The following is a 14,017-nucleotide window of genomic DNA, read 5'->3' on the forward strand; positions in this document are numbered from 1 at the left end:
TCTGGGAAACGCAGTCTCTGGAGCCAGCAGGGCGGGGCGCAGGGCCGGGCCCTAGAGCTACCGGGAGTTGTAGTTCTTTGTAGGCCGTGAAGTGGCGGGTTTTGAAAGTCTCGACTTGAAGAGCTAGAAGGAACCATTTTGGGGATGCGTACGTTTTGTTTTCTCCAAAGGTGAAAAATAAATGCTTATGTCCCCAGTTGTCCATAGCTTTCCCATGTTAATTTTGTGGGAAAGCCAGATGATAGTCATAGTATAGTATATTTCTAAATTTAAATGTATTTTTTAATGGCACTAAAATATGTGCAAAACTGCATCTGAATGCTATTCAGCCTTAAGAAGGAATGAAATTCTGGTACGTGCTATGCGTTAAACGTGACGACATTATGCTAAGTGAAATAAGCCAGACACAGAAGGACAAATATTTAATGATTCTGCTTGTATGAGGTGCGTAGAGCAGTCAAATTCATGGAGATAAAATGTAAGTTTTATCTCCTGATCAGAACAGTGTTGCCAGCGGCTGGGGGGAAGGGGGAATGGGGACTTGTTGCTTAATGGATACAGAGTTTCAGTATGGGATGATTTAAAAGTTCTAGAGACTAGTAGTGGTGACAGTTACATAATGTGAGTTTACTTAATGCCACTGAACTGTACACTTTAAAATGGTTAAAGTGGTAAATTTTGTTATATAGATTATATAAAAATATTTGGTTTTAGCCTGCATGTTTCCATATTTTTGTCTACCCTCAAAAAGTTTCCCTACTTTTCTTTTGTTTTTCATGGCTTTCCAGAGAGTTTACATCTCTTGTTGAATTCTCAACAAGAGGCACAGCCCTCTGTCCTTTAAGCCCTAATGTGTTCCAGTGATTCACAATAAATGGGCACCAGAATGTTCAGCCTTGAGCTTTGATGAAATAAAGTTCCTATTTTAAGGCAAACAAGAAAAATTTAAACATGAAAATGTTCTCTGCTTGGGAATTCCCTGCTGGTATAGTAAAAAAAAAAAAAAAAAAAAGTTCTCCCTGTTTGGGCCTCTTTTCTTCCCTCTAGTGTGCAGTGTGCGTCTGCATTATGCGTTAACCAGATCTCTCCAATGTCAGAAATACCAGCTCAACCATAAAGGTAAATTTTTCTTTTTCTGATGCCAACCATGTAACTCCTTAGAAGATAACATTCCTTTCTCAATTCTGTAAGGCGTCAGGATGACCCACCACTCACCTTGTACGTGCAGATATCTTTGGTAAACTTTATGTACAATACCAATATATCATTTCCCTTAATGACAGCGATTGCTTGCAGAACAGGCTAGGTCAGATGACCTGGGGAGATACCTAATGGAATTTCTTAGCTTAAATGTTTACTTATTACCTCATTAATGTTACTATGTTACTTGTATTCTGCCTATTTTACAAGATTATTGTTTCTTGCATTACCAAATGTGTGACTGAGCCTCCAATAAAAATAATGATGACTAGGCAACTTGAAACGATTGACCAAATATATAGTTCTATAAGATCAATGACTGTAATAGCGTAACTCTAGATATAGGAAGAAACAAGAGCGAATCATTATCCAGACCGTAACAGACAAGTAAGACAGACAGTCCAGAGGCTTTTGGTTACTGTTAACAGGGCCTAGTCCAGTAATAGCACATAGGCCTATCAATGAAATCCTTGTCTGACCTGGGAATGAGCACTCCTAGCACCATGAAACAAGCTGGCCATGAAATGCCTCCCAAACCTTGGTTGAAATAAAGACTGAAAGGTAGAGGATTGTAAAATAAAGAATGTTGCCCACTAGCCAGTTCTATAAGAATCAAGTCATTAGCCACTGCAGTCAATGACCTACAGTACACCCTGAAAGGAATTTAGGATCAGGATGAGGCACTTCATGCTCTGGGAAAACTGGCAGAACTGGCCCTCAGTTATGTGTTTTCAGGAGAAAATTTTATGATCTCAGTTTCTTGCATCTTCCCATTCTTAGAAAAGAACTAAACCATTAACTAAGATCTCTATTTCTGGAGAATAGCAGTCACCGTCTACCAAGACGTGAACTTAATTGCACATACCCCTTCGTCAAAATCATGTTAAGTCCTAGCCTCCCACCTTAGCTCTTTGGAACAGTCCTCAGAGTTTCTGAAAGATTGTCTCCAGCTTATAATGCTCAGGTTGGAGACTTCCCTGGTGGTCCAGTGGTTAAGACTCCAGGGTCCCAATGCAGGGGGCCTGGGTTCAATCCCTGGTCAGGGAAATAGATCCCACATACCGCAACTAAGAGCCTGCGTGCTGCAGCGAAGACCCGGTGCAGCCAAATAAATAAATAAATAAATGTTAAAAAATATGTATATATATCCTCAGGTTGGTTTGAATAAAATTTTCCATTTTATTTCTTTTTCCATTTCCATTTCTTAGATTGACTATTGATTAATTTTTTTCATTGACAGTTTCGTCCTCAGGAATAAAGGTGTTTAGATCACTGTGGGAGAGTTGTGGTCAGCAGCTGCAAACCTGAGACCCCAACTGTGGCAACTTTTGAAGCCTTGTACAGTTTTTGTTGTTTACTGTGTTTGTTTCCCTCTATCTTTCCCTCTAGTGATTAGAGGTAAAACTCTCAGGAGAGGCTGGGGGCTTATTTGAGGAGTAAGTGGCAAGGAAGCGGGGTAGCTAGGGCAACGGCAGCCTGCTTCATAATCAGGCTTTCAGAAGAGGAAGCCCGGGACAAAGCGGTGTGAATGTTGAAGAGGAAAGGAAAAAGGGCCAAGTCCTTGAGGCCTGTGCCAGGGACAGAGAACAGGGGCTGGCCTTGGCTGGAAAAGAGGTTTATGATCTGTGTCTAGACAGGAAGCCCCCAAGTTAGGCCACAGCCCTTTCAGGTAACTGTTTGAAGTAGGGTTGCCAGATTTAGAAAACAGAGCAAACAAAAAAACTGTGGGACACTAGGTAAATTTGAATTTCAGATAGACCACAAATAATTTTTTAGTATATTATCTGGTAATCCTACTTCAAAGGCTGATTCTCTGAAGAAAATCACTCTGTGTTTTGTTTTTATGCTTTCCTTTTCACTCCTTATCACATTGACTTAGCTTTTTTTTTGAGTTAGCTCATATCTCAAGAGGGCATTGTATCAGCCTCCTGACTGATCTTCTTGCCTCTAGTCTCTGTACCCTCCAGGTCAGCCTGCACACTAACGTATCAGTCAGATTACATAATAACCCTGCTCAGAGAAAATAAGTGCTGAAAGGGACTCTAGAATCCATCTTTTCTTGATTCCTTGGACACCTCGGTGAGGGAGACAGGGCAAGGCTCTTCCAGAAACCCTGAAGTTGGATAACAGGTTGAAGGCCAGTGCTGGTTCAATTATTCATTCTCTAAACACTTATCAAATTCCAGGCATCATGGCACAAGGTACTCAGGGCAAACCCCCCCTCCTCCCTGCTTGCGCCAGTATCACATAGCAGTAGTCCTCTGGTCCTTAGCTTTTCCACAGAGGCTGAAGGAGATGTAAGTCATAAAAACTCGCCCTCTCTTCTGTCTCTGAGCTCCCCAACCCCTGTTTTTTTGGCTGCCCTGGGTCTTCATTGAGACGCGCGGGCTTCTCTCTAGTTTCAGCGCAAGGGTTTCTCTAGTTGTTGCACATGGGCTCAGTGGTTGTGTCACGCAGGCTTCTCTCTAGTTGCAGTGCGTGGGCTTAGTTGCCCTGCTGCATGTGGGATCTTAGTTCCCTGACCAGGAATTGAACCCGTGTTCCCTGTATCGGAAGGTGGATTCTTAACCACTGGACCACCAGGGAAGTCTACCCCCCCCTTTTTTTATTTGACTGGCAGATATTTTATTCCAGTAGTTTGAATACAGACTGTAGCTACAGAGATATATTCACATACTTGCAATGAAAAGAAACCTTGACTCTGAGAGTCTTAAAAACTTTGGACCATCTGTGTAACACTGGCAAAAGTGCCTTCAAATCTGCGCAGGTTTTTATCTTGGGAGAAAAACCAAACAAGAAGATTTTCTTGCTCCACTGCAATTACCGTCCAAACTTTTAAGGAATCGCTTTTACAGTAGGCCCTCCGTATCCATGGGTTCCGCATCTGCCGATTCACCCGGCTCTAAGTGCTTAGGTTGACTTCCCCCTCCTTGCTGGCTACCTGAAGGTGGGTCTGGGAGTATGTCCACGAGAAACCTCTGCATTGTGCTGTGCTGAGTGCTGCACTGGCTCAGGCGGTACAGCTGTTGTCAAACCCAAGTTTGTGTGCCTGATGCACAGTGAGGCCAGACAAACTGAAACATCATTGTTTGGAGCGGCTAGAGGTTTATTGCAAGGGCCATGCAAGGAGAACAGGGTGGCTCATGCTCAAAAGACCCGAACTCCCCGAATGTGCACAACTCTCTGATTGGTTGATGATGAGGTAATAGGGTTGTGTCACAGGGTTAACATTATCAATCCTCATGCTCCAGCTGGTCTGGGGACTGCAAGCTCATGGTCATCAAGTAGTTAACTTCTTCTATTTGGTGGGGGTTTTAGCATCTGTAAAACAGCTCAGGAAATGTGCATCAGATACTTTTATCTAGGTACTTCAGGGAGGAACTAAAGATTCTGTGACCAGCATATCGCTGATTTACTGTATAAATTCTTACCAGTTCTCCTGGCCCAAATGCTATTTTTGTCCCTATATGTTCACATCCTTTCACTCATTAATTCTTTTTCTTTTTTAATGTTTAAAGTTGTACTGTTTATTTATTTATTTATCTTGGCCTTGCCATGCGGCTTGTGGGATCTTAGTTCCCCCACCAGGGATTGAACCCGTGCCTTCGGCAGTGAAAGCAGAGTCCTAACCACTGGACCGCCAGGGAATTCCCTCACTCATTAATTCTTGAGCTAGGATTTTGTGACCCAGGGGAGGCCTGGGAGACTACAACTTTCATAAAGAAGAGGCAGGGGCTTCCCTGGTGGTGCAGTGGTTAAGAATCTGCCTGCGAAGGCAGGGGACACGTGTTTGAACCCTGGTCCAGGAAGATCCCACATGAGCCCGTGCACCACAACTACTGAGCCTGTGCTCTAGAGCCCACAAGCCACAACTACTGAGCCTGCGTGCCACAACCACTGAAGTCCACGTGGCTAGTGCCCGTGTTCCGCAACAAGAGAAGCCACCGCAATGAGAAGCCCGCGTACCACAAGGAAGAGTAGCCCCCATTCGCCGCAACTAGAGGAAGCCGGCATGGCATGCAGCATGAAAACCCAACCCAGCCAAAAATAAAATAAATTAAAAAAAAAAAAAACTTAAAAAAAAAAAAAAAAAAAGAGGAGGCAGGCAGAGGACATGGGGGAGGGATCTGTTGCGGGAAGGCACACATCCATTGCACAGCCACACTGTGCCCTCTCCCTGGCACACTAGCAGCACCCCGACATCCCACATGGAGCCCGAATGTGGCAGGAGGGAGCTTAAGGTTGTCAGAGGGTCCTTCCTGTTTGGAGTGGGGCACAGAATGGTGTCTGGTGACAGCTTTAACTATGGAGGGCTACCCGAGAGTCAGACTTCTTCGGGCCTCTGTCAGGTCCAGGTAAGGGATGGGTATTGCCTGGTCTACCCTGATTTCTGGGAGGTGAGAACTTTGTCTGGGGAGCCCTACAATGCTTCAATGGCAGAGCTGAAGGGGCAGCAGTAGCGGTGGGAGTGGGGAAGGGGCAGGCATCCAGGAGGCCCGAAATTCCTGCTGTATTTTTTGGTTAATATTTATTTTATTTATTTATTTAATTTATTTGGTTGCACTGGGTCTTAGTTTCGGCAGGTGTGCTCCTTAGTTGTGGCTCGCGGGCTCCTTAGTTGTGGCATGCAAACTCTTAGTTGTAGCATGCATGTGGGATCTAGTTCCCTAACCAGGGATTGAACCCATGTCCCGTGCACTGGGAGCGCGGAGTCTTAACCACTGCGCAGCCAGGGAAGCCCCCTGCTGTTTTATTAACTGGTGCTTGGGATCCACCACCTCCACATCCTCCATCCTCAGACCAGGATCAGGTCAGACCCCAGGACTCCTGCTTATCCCTAAGGGGTCAGAGGGTGGAGGCTGAGGAGGACTGTCCCCCTCTTTTATCTTTCTTGTCTAGCTTTCCGTCATCTCCTCTCTCTTCTCCATTTGCTGACCTGGTGTCCCCCCTGAAATGAAATTCCCTTAGAGGATGTGCTTTCACACACAAAATCCAAAGGGTAAATCTTCAGAACATTTTGGGGGAACTCATTTCACCCAGGACTTCCAGAGAAGTTTTTTCACTGTGTGTGTCTCTTATCCCCACGTCTTTCGGTTTCTTTGACCCAATGCCAATGTCTGTGTGGGCTTCCCCACACTTTCAACAAGCAATTCTCAGACACCAGCAGGGTGTCCGAGAATCAGTGTCGACTGAGAAAAAAAAAAGCACAACCTAAAAATTGAGAATTATGTTTTATTTGGGGCATTACTGAGGACTTAAGCCTGAGGTACAGCTTCCTCAGATAGCTCTGAGGGACTGTTCTGAAGAGGTAAGGGAGGAACCAGGCTATATAGGAGTTTCTGCAAAAACAAACAAACAAACCAACAGAAAACCCCTACTTAGTGGAACATCAAAAGATTATGGCTGATTAAAGAAACAGACATCTCAGGTTAATGAATTTAGAGCTTTTCTATGTATGGGAAGATGAAAGAGTCTGGGCTTATTGAAATTATTCCTTTGATATACCCTTTAACTATCAGAGGATAGGGCCAGTATCCTGTTTTTCTCCATCCTGAATCCCCTCAGGGTGCACCCTAGCACAGCTGCAGTGGCTGAGGGCTTGATGGCCTCAACATCCTTTGTTTACTGAAAAGGCAGGACATTCTTTGTCCACAGCAGGTTAAAGATCGTCCTATGACTGTCACCAGTGCCCCTCCACCCCCGTACTCTTTCCACTTCAGACACCAGTCTCTATCACTAGCCCAGGTTGTTACCTGTACTTTTGACAGACTGGATGTAAGTCAGAGGTTCCCACAACCCCCTCCTAGTGTTACTGAACTCAGGTTCAGCCGCTCCAAAGCCAATACTGGAGAGACAAGTGCTGGTAGGAATGGAAAGCTTGCTTTATTCAGGAGGCCGGCAACCTGGGGAGATGGTCCAACATGGTGGACTCATGTCCAAAGATTAATTCCAAGGATTCTGCTTTGACCATGAAGTTTTTAAAGGGAGAATCATCTGGGGAGGGGTCCAGAGTCTTTGTTATCTTCTGCTGTGTGCAGACTCTCTTCTGATTGGTTGGTGGTAAGGTGATAGGTTGGTGCTCCAGGAGTCTTATGCTCAGCCTGAAGTCACCATCCTCCACTTGGGTGGGGGCCTTGTTCCAGCAGAAGAACTCGAAGGTGTTTTGTTATGTATATCTCTTGAGGAGGAACCAGAACCCTGCCCTATGGCTGCACTATTGTTTTTTGACTGCTTCTTCTTCATTTCTGCATTCCCTCCCTTCCTTGATAAGCAACTGTTTGAATCTACACTTTGGAACTCAGGGAAGGTCAAGGAGGCTCTGTAAGCTCTCAGTCCTTTTGTTAGGGGAACGACTGACTGATACCGCCCGCCCTGGCCAGGCACTGTAGTAACCACTTGCATGAATTATCTTAAACAGGAGGTCCTGGTAAGGAATGCGGAACTAACAAGCTACCCACCAACGGGAAGAATTCAGGAAAGGTCAAAAGGAGAGAGGAGACTCCAGTTCATATGTCCTACCAACCTCTCAGAATCCTTCTCGCTGGAATCCATCTTGGCTGAGAGATACGTGCCTCACCAGGAAGGACCCTGAGTCAGAATGATTGGCCGGAGACAACCCGGAAACTAACCCCATTACCATAAAACCTGAGACTGTGAGCCACGTGGCAGAGCAGTTCTCCTGGGTTCCCTTACCCTGCTGCTCTCTGCCCGGGCACCCTTTCCCAATAAAGTCTCTTGCTTTGTCAGCACCTGTGTCTCCTTGGACTATTCATTTCTTAGTGTGAGACAAGAGCCCACTCTTGTCTTGCCCTGAAAGGGGTCCGCCTTCCTGCAACACTTTTGGGTTTTTGTGAGGTCTTCATTACATAGGCAAGAATCATTGGCCATCGATTGAACTCAACCTCCAGCCTCTCTCCCTTCCATGGAGATTGGGGGTGAGATTGAAAATTCCATCCCTCTAATCACAAGGTTGGCTCTCCTGGCAATCAGCCCCCATCCTTTGGTGAGGTCCAAACCACTACATTAACATAACTCTGTCTCCAGCCCCTCTGCCCTCCCCAGAGGTCTGGGGGTGGGATTGGAATTTCCAACCCTCTAACCACTTGATTGATTCCCCTGGCAGCTACCCCCTCCCCCCTTAGGTTACCTGGAGCTTTCCAAAAGTCACCTTATTAACATAACAAAAGACACCTTTATTGCTCTTATCACAGGAAATTCTAAGGGTTTTAGGAGTTCTGTGCCAGGAACTGGGGCTGACGACCAAATATATATTTCTTTTTTTTTTTTTTAATTTTTTTTTTTTTTTTTTTGCTGTGTTGGGTCTTTGTTGCTGCGCGTGGGCTTTCTCTAGTTGCAGAGAGCAGGGGCTACTCTTTGTTGTGGTGTGCAGGTGGTGATTTCTCTTGTTGCGGAGCATGGGCTCTAGGCACGTGGGCTTCAGTAGTTGTGGCTCGCAGGCTCAGTAGTTGTGGCGCACAGGCTTAGTTGCTCCGCGGCATGTGGGGTCTTCCCGGACCAGGGATCGAACCTGTGTCCCTTGCAATGGCAGGCAGATTCTTATCCACCGCGCCACCAGGGAAGCCCCAAATATATATTTCTTATACCTCATAATATCACACCAAAGATGTGTTTAAATCTTAAATTGATAATCACCTTACACTAAAGGGTAAAGAAATTAAATAAATCAAGCTTAAATGGAGAATTAAGAGAATGCTTTAAAGAGGGCTCATGGAGCCATAGCTGCCCCAGGTCTACTGGCCTGCCTGCCCTACACAGTAAGAGGCCCTTGTCTGGGGATTAATGGTGGTAGACTGCTGCCACCATCACAGGTTCCAGAGCCATCCTGGGCCTCAGTCTCCACCCTCGGGGGTCAACCTGCCTGGCCAAGTCACTAGAATGGGTGTGGTAAGGTCAGAGAGCCCACCCAGGCAGGAGAATAGGGCAGCCAGAGGTCACCTGCAACACCTCTCTCACTGGCACTACTGAAACAGATAGGTGGTGTTTCAGGGGGCTCTGAAGAGCTCCGGTCCTTTATGTCTCAATACAGAAAGAATTCAGTGAGAGGCAAAGTGATAAGAAGTGATTTATTAGAATAGGATGCTTGTGAGGCTAACAAGCAGGCAGGCAAGCGTTGTGCCGTCCCAAGTACTTAGTGGGTTACATTTTTCTAATCAAAGGAAGAGAGGGGAGGGGGAGAAGACCTTCTCTGTCTTTCTTGAGTAGGTGTCACGCTTCCCTCATCAGCTCCTCCTCCAGTTTGGGCAGGGGAGTTTTGTCCCTACATGGTCAGGCCAGGACTGTCATGGCACTTTGGAAAAATTATTTCAGGTCTCAGTACAATGAGGGTCTTTCACCTTTCCGTAATGATTGTTTTTTTCTGTGCAAAGAGCATGTCCTAGGGGCCAAAGAGCACGTCTTGTGGGTCATTAACTTACTGAGCTCACTGGGAAGGTTGTGGGTCTCATGTCACCATTGTTTAATTGTTTGGGGGCATGTCTCATTCTCCTGTTGTATGCTTTTGTTGCTAATCAAGTTAGCTTGGTTTTGTTGTTAAGTGAGCCAATCTGGCTTTGATGCTAAATGACTTGCTCTGGTTTATGAGTCAAGCAAGCCCACATTGTTGCAGGATTTTCCCATTAATTTCTTGAGTGATCATTAATCTTACTGTGGTCTCCCAAAGCCCCCTGAAGTTTTCTATCTACAATCCCCTAATGGGGTTTTCTGAGCTAACTGTTTGATTATCCTACTCTAACCCTAACACTACCAGCTAAAAGTTGGAGACAGAACATAAGGAGTCTGGAGATGTGATTTCCTGATAAGAGGCTGGAGGTGGTGCCTGGGGAAGGTCCAGGGTCAGAAACGAGATCTTATGCCTGTGGACTTAAAAAATTATTCACAACCTAAAAGTTGAGAGTTATGTTTTATTCAGCGGGAATTTTTAGGACTTCAAGCCTGGGAGGCAGCATCTCAAGTAACCCTGAGAGAACTGCTCAGAGGAGGCGGAGGCGAAGTGGGGAGCCAGGTCATACAGATATTTTGCAACAAAGGGCAGGTAGCCGGGAACATCAAAAGATTATGGTTAAAGAAAACCAGATAGCCCAAGTTAAGGAGTTTAGTGCTTTTCTATGTATGGGAAGATGCAAGAGTTCTGGGCTCACTGAAATCATTCCTTTGATATGCACCTCAGCTATCTGGGGCCAGTATCCTGTATTTTCACATCCTGAGTTTCCTCCGTAGGGAGTGGCTGCAGTCTGATGGCTGCTAGATGGCAGGTATTCTTTTCAGCCCTGAGTTTCCTCAGGGCTCACCAGCTCACACTGGAGGGCTGCAAGCTGATGACTGTGACATCATTTGTTTACTGATATGGCAGGAAATATTCCATTTCTCATGCCTCCACTGTGACAACTGTGTCTATATGTGTGTTTGCGGGGAGGGAGAGAGCTGGAGGTGAGTCCTTAAAGGTGCCCAGAACCCAGGGAACTGGAGGCTTGAGCACCCTTGCCCTTCTCACATTGAAACCGAGTGGGGCCCTGTGGGGCTCCCAGCCATGGAGGCCTTTTCGTCCCCCATTTCTTGTAGGCAAGACTTCAGCCTCCATGACCTTCCCTGAGTTCCAGATTCGAACAGTTGCTACTCAAGGGAGGGGCTGCCAAGAAACCACCTGAGGCAAGATTAAAGGGACCAGAGAAGCTCATCAAGATTAGGAGACCGACCACCTGAGAGGAGATTAAGGGAGTGCCAGTCCTGCTCACACCCTGATCTTGGCAGAGGCCCCCCTCTGAACCATGTAAGACCCTCATCAAATCCTCCCGGGTTGGGACACATAGTTTTTTGAGGCAGAAGTCCAGTGTGTCCCCACGGGAAGAGGAGAGGGGACACAGAGGCCAGGCCAGGCCAGGTCTCCTCCCAGGTCCCAGCCTCTCTGGGCCCCTTGCCTCCCTTCTAGGAGCCAACCCCTAGGCCTGCCCCATTTACAGTGCTGGTCTGGGTGCTGTTCACTGCTGGTGGGTGGGTATTAGCTGAAACTACCTGACAAGGCTGCAGGGGGCCTGGAGGAGGGGAGGAAAGTGCTGCCATTTGGACTTATGGGGGCTGGAGGCCTGTCCTCTGCCAGCCCCTCTTCCCTGGAAGCTTAGCTCTTTCCAGGGTATGAGGCCATAGGGAGTGGGTAGCTGTGGTGGAGGCTGGGTTGGGTGGCAGATCAGGCATCATGGGGTCACCACACGGGGACACTAGGGAGACAAACAAGAGCAGGCCGGGGAGAGGCATATGCCATGTGCTTTCTCCACTGTGGTTGCTCAGGCCACCCCTGACTCCTGTCTCTTGTGCTGACAGGTATCCCAGACGTCAGATAGCTAGGAAACTGCTGAGGGTGTGGCCTGCCCAGGTTCAGGCCAACTCTGTTTTGTTTTAGACTAACCTATTAGTTTTCCAGTCTCCATGGTCCTCCCTCTAGCCCGTTTTCACTTCCTACCACCATTCTGTATAAATCATCCCATGGCACTCTCCTACTTAAAGTCCTCAGTGACTCCCCACTACTCAGAGCATAAAGCCCAAGGTCTTTAGCAGACAATTAGGCTCCAGGCTACCCAATCTGATCAGTTGTGTCTCCCAGCCTACTTTGAAGGACCACTGAACACACTTTCTCTGCACCTTTGTATTTGTTCCCTCTCCTTCGAATATTCTTCCCCCCTTCTCTGTTAAACTTTCCCTTGACTTTCATATTCTAGCTCATCAATCTCTTCTCTGTACTCCCGATGACTTTCTAACAAACAATGCCTTGTTCGTGTCTGTATGGCAAGCCCTTGGCATATGGTGGTTGAATGAGTGAAAGGCTGACCCAGGAGCCAGGCTGACTCTCTTTGTCCCACTCTGCTCTACCCGGGACACTCACGAAGGATCGAGGATGGCAGAAGTGGGCACAGGCCTCAAGGAGACTCTGGGAACTGCAGTCAGCAGTGAGTGGAGCTGGAGGGTCCATGACTGGTAGGGAGGTTCCTTTGCCCACTGCTGGGGAAGAATTCTTCAAGTGCTAGGAGGGATATAGAGGAGGCAGAAAGGGAAGGGGCCTTAAGCTCCAGTGGTTGCCTCACTGCCCATCTTCACTGGGACCCACAAAGTAACTCCCTCCCCCGCCCCCCACTCCCAGGATGCTTCAGGGTCCCCTGACCACTAGATCTGCTTGACATTTTCATAGTTAGTAAAGATCACACAGGTGCTAGAAACAGCAGCCCCAACCTGGTCTTATTTCAGTACCCTGCAAGTTGGGCCAGTGCAAGAGATGGGCATAGAGGACACAGGGCAGGTCCTTTTGGACAGACACCTGTGGGCACTAGGATGAGGTGGGCGAGGTGGGACTGGAAGCACCCTGGGCAGGGCAATCCTGAGCTGGAAGAGGTTGACCTAGGAGAGTGAGCAGCTAAGGCACACCTGGCACCTTGGAAAGGTCCCCTTTCTTGAAGGACCCAGTATCCTTGCCCCAGCTTCTCTTCCTTAGTCTAGGGGCTAAGGCATCCAGGAGCTCTGTTCTGAAATGGACCTCTCCCTCACGAGGGAATTACATCAGCAGATGGACTGGCGGTGGTGGGAGGCCTCAGACACTTGCTGCCACCCAGTACACCCCTCACCTCTCATTTCCTGACTCCCTCAACACTTTGCTTTTAGCCTCGAACCTTGCCAAAAGTATACGGGGTGATCTCGGATGTGGGCTCCATGGAACTGGAATTGAGCACTGTGAGACGCAGACTCATACCGCTGGCCCCTCCCCATCTCTACCTCAGCTAGTTACCCCATCCCTTGCATAAGCTTCAAAACCTGTGCCTCTTTCACTCCTTATTCTTCACAGAGGATATCGGTGGATTATGGAGGGTGGTACCAAAAGCCAGATTAAAAATATCCTGAGGGCACATACCTGTTAGCTACCTTGAAGGAGGGTCAAAGTATTTGGGAAGGACAGGGTTGGGGAAAAAATCCCAGAGATGGGTCATCCCAAGTTGTGTGGTTGGGGGGTAGAACTCTCACCTGCAGCCCCCTCCCTTTCTCCCAAAGGTGTTCTGGAGGCCCTGGAAGATGACTGACAAAAGGCTACCAGTGGATGTGAAGTTCGCAAGGGGTAGCCTGCCCACTGTCAATCAACATCTCTCCCACAGAAGAGCCTTGGGGGCTGACTGGAGTTTGGGATCTAAGAAACTATCCTTAAAATTGGCCTTGCCCACACAAAAATACCTTTTTCACTCTTTCCGATGAAAGGTTATAAATACTTGTCTGGGCTAAAGACCTCCAGTCTCACAGTCCACTTCTATTAAGAGTACATAGTTATAGTAGAGACACTTCAAAACTAGGTCTGATTGGTTATGTCAGCATGGCTCTGTCCTAACACCACATGGTCTTTTCAAGCTCTCCCTTCTTCAACTAAACTTGCTTCACAATCCAGAGGTTAAATAACCCAGATCATACAAATGGGATTCAAGTTCAGGTTGTCCTGGCCAAAATTTCCTTCCCAGTCTACAACAGACAACCTCCCAGCAGTTTAGGGTACCAGGTAGCTCAATGGCAACTGGTTTGATTAGAGGTGGTTAGCTTCTTCTTTTCCCTTAAACAGCAGAGGGGAAAAGGGAAACCAGGGCCGGAGTCCTCGACTACCTCCTGAGACCATTATGTTTGAGCTTCCTATGGACCGAATGTGTTGGTACATTACTTTGTGTGGTTAATCTTACCTCAGAGATCATTCAAAAGAGGGCAAGCTGTTCACTTTCTGCCCCAAAGTCACATCCCCCTCCCGCCCCAAATTTTAATACAACTATGAAGGACTCTCAAC

General features: G+C 47.2%; 1 long non-coding RNA gene across 2 annotated transcripts; it reads left to right on the forward strand.

The window, feature by feature from the left end:
• The first annotated feature begins 3 nt into the window (after positions 1-3).
• LOC114484832 (uncharacterized) lies at positions 4-7,943 on the forward strand. Of its 2 annotated transcripts, none has more exons than XR_003678183.2 (3): positions 4-170; positions 1,048-1,119; positions 7,619-7,943. It is a non-coding gene; the product is annotated as an uncharacterized lncRNA (long non-coding RNA). The 2 variants fall into 2 exon arrangements; XR_008616527.1 differs by lacking the exon at positions 4-170 and adding an exon at positions 179-352.
• The last annotated feature ends 6,074 nt before the right edge of the window (positions 7,944-14,017 follow it).

Source organism: Physeter macrocephalus, unplaced genomic scaffold (assembly GCF_002837175.3).
Source record: "Physeter macrocephalus isolate SW-GA unplaced genomic scaffold, ASM283717v5 random_71, whole genome shotgun sequence".
Classification (NCBI taxonomy): domain Eukaryota; kingdom Metazoa; phylum Chordata; class Mammalia; order Artiodactyla; family Physeteridae; genus Physeter; species Physeter macrocephalus.